The sequence below is a fragment of the Mus musculus genome, chromosome 12, assembly GCF_000001635.26.
Source record: "Mus musculus strain C57BL/6J chromosome 12, GRCm38.p6 C57BL/6J".
NCBI classification, from domain to species: Eukaryota; Metazoa; Chordata; class Mammalia; order Rodentia; family Muridae; genus Mus; species Mus musculus.
The window spans coordinates 54,617,892-54,624,033 of record NC_000078.6 but is presented as its reverse complement, the minus strand read 5'-3'; the positions used below and the strand labels follow the sequence as shown (position 1 = coordinate 54,624,033).

General features: G+C 44.2%; 1 pseudogene; it reads right to left on the bottom strand.

Annotated features, from left to right (window-relative positions):
• Window positions 776-1,506, bottom strand: Gm6218 (predicted gene 6218; annotated as a pseudogene).

Genomic DNA, 6,142 nt, shown 5'->3' with positions numbered 1-6,142 from the left:
GCTCAGCTACCGAGCCATTTCTTCAGCCCCTTTGCACACACACCTTTTTTTTTTTTTTTTTTTTTTCCTGGAGATAGGATCTCTTAATAAACTGGCACTCACCAATTCTGCTAGCCTGGCTGACCAGACAGCCCAGGGATCTTGCCTCCTCAGCACTTGAGTGATAGGTACATGATGCCAAGTCTGGTTTTCACAGGGTCCTGGGAACTAAGTTCAGACCCTCAAGCACTTTACTGACTGAGCCATCTACCCATTTCTAAATTTTTGAGAAACAGCCACATTAAATCCCAGTGGCTATAACATTTTTCAGCCTATCAACAGTGCATGAGAGTTCTAATTTAATCATATCCGCAGTCACTTTTGAAAGTAGCAATCTTAATGAGAGTGAGGAGATATCTCAGATTAGTCTTGATTTGCATTCCTTAATGATTAGTGGTATTGAATGTCTTCTTAGTTATTGCCTTTAGATCTTTCTTTCTTTCTCTCTTTCTCTCTTTCTTTCTTTCTTTCTTTCTTTCTTTCTTTCTTTCTTTCTTTCTTTCTTTCTTTCTTTCTAGATTTATTTATTTATTATATGTAAGTACACTGTAGCTGTCTTCAGACACTCCAGAAGATGGCATCAGATTTCGTTACAGATAGTTGTAAGCCACCATGTGGTTGCTGGGATTTGAACTCAGAACCTTCGGAAGAGCAGTTGGTGCTCTTAACCACTGAACCATCTCTCCAGCCCTCTTCCTTCCTTCCTTCCTTCCTTCCTTCCTTCCTTCCTTCCTTTCTTTCTGGAAAATTTATTGCAACTCTCCAACAGCGCATTATTTTTTCTTTTCAACGTCTTGCTCTGCAGCTTCCTTCGCCCTTTTTGCTCGGATGCCAAAGAGTTGGGCATTGGCACGGGCCATTCCGAGACTGGCAAAAGCCTTAAAGTTCTTCTCTTCTTCTGTGATAACTCTGGCCTTTTCCTTTTTGTACACATTCCGGATGGGCATCACGGGTCCTGTCAGCTGGGTGGCCAGCTTAAGTTCTTCAGCAGAACTATCTCCCTTCTTCGGGGCAGAAGGCTTCCTGGGGAACAGGATGAGCTTGGAGCGGTACTCCTTCAGGCGCTGCACGTTGGCCTGCAGTGACTCCGTGGACTTGTTTCGCCTCCTCGGGTCCACAGAGATGCCGATGGTGCGAGCCATTTTCTTGTGGATGCCAGCCACCCTGAGCTCCTCCAGGCTGAAGCCTCTGCCAGTCCGGACCTTGGTGTGGTATCTCACTGTAGGGCACCTCACGATGGGCCTGATGGGGCCGGACGCGGGGCGAGGGGCGATGTGCACTTTCGCCTGCCAGGCGCTTGTGCCTGCGGATCTTGCGCGCTGGCTGGTTGAACTACGTGTCCACTCGCTGCTGCCAATCCTTGTGGAAGTGGGGCTTCAGGATCATGCCATTCTGGCTGGGCGCCATGGCTGCCTTCTATACCAGAGAATGGCCGAGCGGAAAGGACCGGGCACCGCAAAGCTGCCTTTAGATCTTTCTGTTATTGTTGTTGTTTTTACAAGATTTTTTTTTTTTTTTTTTTTTGCCTTGGCTGTCCTGGAACTTTCTCAACAGACCAGGCTGGCTTTGAACTTAGAGATCTGCCTGTCTCTCAAGTACTGGGAATAAAGGTGTTTGTCACCATGACCCGCCACCCTTTAAAACTTTTAATTAACTCTTTGTGAATTTTACATTATGCACCTCACCCCACTCATCTCCCCATCCCTTCCACTCTGCCTCCCCCAAAAAAACCCCAAACAAACAAACAAACAAAAGAATCTCAGAGTGGAAGCTGCAGTGTGTCACAGTGAGTGGTAGGTACCCTGTATCCTTCAGCTGGAACAGTGTTACTTGTAAAGGTTCATTGCCATGAGTCATTGGTTTGCTTTGAGGCCTCTGGCTTCTGTGATTCTTATCACAGGGATTCTCCAGAACCAAAGCTGTAAATCTCCAGTACACAGGACAACAGGCTATCCAAGAGGAGTGCCAAGGCTACAGGGGTGGGGCACCATACTCAGGTTATCTATAATATTTGTGCGTGGTTTCCACCTCAGAATTTAGTTACAAAGACGAAACAAAGTATCCCACAACAAAACAAAACAAAACAATCTCCCCACCCCAAACAGGAACAACCATTCCTTGGCTGTTCCCCCACAGAAGTAGTCAACCTCACAGCATCTACGTACTTGGACTCATTCTCCATTGGTTTAGGGCATGGATTTTCTTGGAGTGTAGCAAGAAGAAGAGGAGACATGAGAGAACTTTTCTTCTACAAGGATTTTTCTGCTTTTTTAGACAGTAAAGAGTTAACTGCCACACCCATGCACAGATGGGTGGCTCAAGCTGGCCTTATTGGGTCATCCAAAAAAACAAAACAAAACAAAATAAAACAAAACAAAAAAAAAACAGAAAAGAAAAAAGGAAAAAGACATGAAGTTGTGTTGGAGAGTGTTGGGGGTGATGGGATGATGGGTAGGGAATGGGGATAGACATGCTCACATTTCTTTACCTACCTATATGAAATTATCAAGAATAAAGAAAATTTAAATCTCTAAGAAAAATCTACCTCTGTGCATCAGGCTGGGGTGAACTCATTTCTTTTCCACGAGTAGAAAAAGCTTAGTGCTGTAGGTTATTGTGTCAGACTGTGTTATCCATCAGAAAGTTCACTGTGGCTTGGGATCTGATGGATTTCCTGCCAGCTGTCTTGGCTGGTGCTTTATGGCACTCTTGTTCAGATAGGAAGAACCAGTGTTGGGGGATTTATGGTGCCTAGCCCAGCTTTCCATCACTGTACCTTGACTTTGGCCTTAGAAGCTGTAGCCCATATAAAGCAATTGATGGCTACCCTCTGGAGGCAAATGGCCTCCTTTAACTCCAGGGCAATAGCTAATAAGGTCTTGATAATTGTGACTCCCCCCACTGTCAGCTATGACTTCCTGCACCTCTCTGAAGTTGCCTGGGATTGATGGATTCAACTTGTACGAGAGGAAGTCACTCCTAGTGACTTTCCCCTTTTATCCTTAGCCTCACCAGGGCCCCGAGAATAGGAGTAATGAAGTCATTTTTCTTCCAGTGTGGTCTTCTATAATGAAATATGGTGTAAATTCATCTTCTCTTGAGCATACCATTTTTCCCTTGTCAGATCTGCAGTTTTTCCTTGACTGAACCAATTTGTTATCTTCAAAAGCCTTGGCCTTGTATTTCCCTTTGATTCTAGAAGCTCTGGGTTGGGCCAAAAGGAGTTTTCAGCTGTAAATTTAGTAGAGGGTCAACTCTTTTCTCAACCAAGACATTGGGTCTCCCCTTTAATGAATTTGAGAGAAAAATAAATGTATCTTATTGGTAACCCTCTGCCATGCTTCAAAGTGTCGGTTTTCAAGCACAGATGACTAAACCCCTCAGGCTATGCTAGGAGAAACTAGAACTAGTTTTTCTGTACATCCCACAAGTGAGCAAAGCCTTAGTCATGATCAGAAACAAAGACAGGATGGTTTGGTTTTCCCCATTTAACTAAATCGTCACTCGGGAATTTGTGGAGTCCCGAGTCAAAGCCTTCACGCTCCGGCTTGTCTGAAGCGAGCGCTTCTTTTCTTACTTTCCCAGGGCTTTATAGACGCTGCACATTGATCCTGGGTCAGATGTGTAAAGAGTCTCAGTAGGCTATTTCTTCTCTCTGCTGCTTTTCTGTCAAAGACAAAGGAACAAATCAACGAGCTGCTCAAACCTCTCAAACCATGAGCTCATGCATCTCGTAAAAATAATAGAAAGCTGACTAATATGGCACCACGCTATGGACTAATAAACAGGCTTAGAAAACGCAATGCACTGGTTTAAGTTACAGAGCTAGTCTGTCTGACTCCAGGCCCACATACTTTCTATTCCACACCTACTTTGCACCATGCCAACCTTTGCCTTGCTGAGGGGTCTTCTGCCATCCTGTCATTGACAAACAACCCCAGTGAGGAGGATCTAGAAGAATACATGGCTTTTAAAATCAACCTTAGATATACTGGGCAATTTTTTTTTTTTTGAGACAAGGTTTCACTGTGTTACCCTGGCTGGCTTGCAAATGTTATATAGATCAGGCTGGCCTCAGGCTTGACAGCAATCCTCCTGCCTCTGCCTCCCGAGTTCTGGGATTAAAGGTGTGTGCCACCATTCCCAGAAATTTGTACATGTTTTAAATATAATGTTGCAAATATGTATTAAGTCTCTGGACATGAAGAGCATGTGTGTGTGACCCATCTACCCAGGGGCCCAAGGACTCGGAGGTAAAGCCCAGCGTGTAACCCTTGTCTATAAGCACAAGGTCCCAGGCTCACTTCCCAGCATGGAATACAGCTTTTAAAGCAATCTTGCCTTTTTCCTCTCTTACTTTATACTGTTTAAGTAATTTGCTATTTGCCATTAGTTGTTAAAGATTATAAATATATGAATAAATACCATTTTTAAAAAATTAAAATATAATTTTAGTCTCGATGTGCAAGCTGTGTGTAGTGGGCTAAGGGAGAAAGCCAGTGGGTCTGTTATTTCTAATTTAAATGTGGTTCATCTATTCAGTGGAGAAATGGAGAGAAAGGAACTAATATGTATTTAAGGTTAGGGTGATGTTCAAGGCACTCAGAACACATGTGATGTCTCCCTGTTAATGGGCAGTGTGTGAGATATTGCAGATTTAGGGGCACAGGGCATTAGTTCCTGAGCTGGTGTTATTTTTCTTCCGGTGGGCTGCTACCACATGAGGGTTTGTTGACCACAGTGTATGTAGGGTGGTCAACCATGGTGCTCTTTCTGGGTTTATGAACGGAAAAATCATTTGCTTCATTTTTATCTTCTTGGTCGGGGCTAGTATCCAGTTCAAAGTTAGTCAATGTCTTATTAGACAGCTCGATACTAAGGATATCACTAAATCACTATGATGGTGACCGTACCAGAACAAGCAATTTCTTTGTTTAAAGATAATTAAACTGCATAGAAGTTGGGTGGATTTTTTTTTTTTTTTTTTTTTTTTTTTTTGCCAGTGAGGGATTAGGAGCTGAAAAGCCATATAGAGTCTGAAGCTGCCACAGTCCCTCAAAGCTCAAGCAAGCTCAAGTCAAGAGGAGCTTTCAAGCTTCATAGCTGAGCTATATTGGCCAATGTTTAATACATGTTTCTTAAATGGGCCATATAAGCATCCCTCCCACACACTTTTGCACATTAACAGATGTAAATCCTGAAGGAAGACATTAGTCTGCTGTTAACTCCGTGCTTCCAGGGGCTTCCTCAGACAATGTGGAGAGATCCTAACCTGTTAACACATTTTACAACACTGAACTAACAGCACAGCAGCAACAGGCCCTTTCTCATGGGAGCCTGGAACGAAACTTCTTTGCTTCTCGGTGATGAGAATATCCTGGCATCACGCTTCTGCAAGCCACACTGCCATGACGGTTTCTTCTTCATCTACAGTGCTGTTCGTATCTCCACATCTACTAATTAAAATGCACTGAGTGAGTGGTTTTCCTCCTGTAACTGAGTCTGACTAATATAATAGGAGGCTAGACCTGACTTCCCAGTTGTTCCACAGAACCCTGACAGATGACAAATGTCGCCACTTTCTCGTTAAATGTTGGAACAACGATGTAACACTTGCTAAGAGATTAGGGAACTGGCACTGCCAGTAGTGGCTCTTGATTTGTTCCAGGTAAGGGTGAAGAGGGATAGGAAAAAGGATTCAACCCTCAGTGGAATGAGGGTTGTTTCTGTGCGTTGCTGGGAAGACCATTTGCTCAAGGCTTCAAGGAGGGGAGCCTTCAGTGTTCCACAACCGTGAGGACTGGGCCTAAGGAGAGGTGACAACTCAGGAAAGAAGAGGGACTTAGGTTATCTTAGAAGGACCTGAAGGGTAAGTAAGGCAGATCCAATATGGCAGGGCTGAGGGGACAGCAACAGTAGCTGTTGGAGGAGACTCCACCCATGCTGGAGTCCATCACAGTCCTCATGGAGAGAGGAGAAAGATCCAACAACTGTGCATCCGCTGTCCAGTTGGCCAATATAACAAGAGTAACATGCTTCATATCCTATCCCCACTCCCACCCCCTTCTCCTCTCCCTCAACCCAGAGAGGTGTTGGAGAGAGC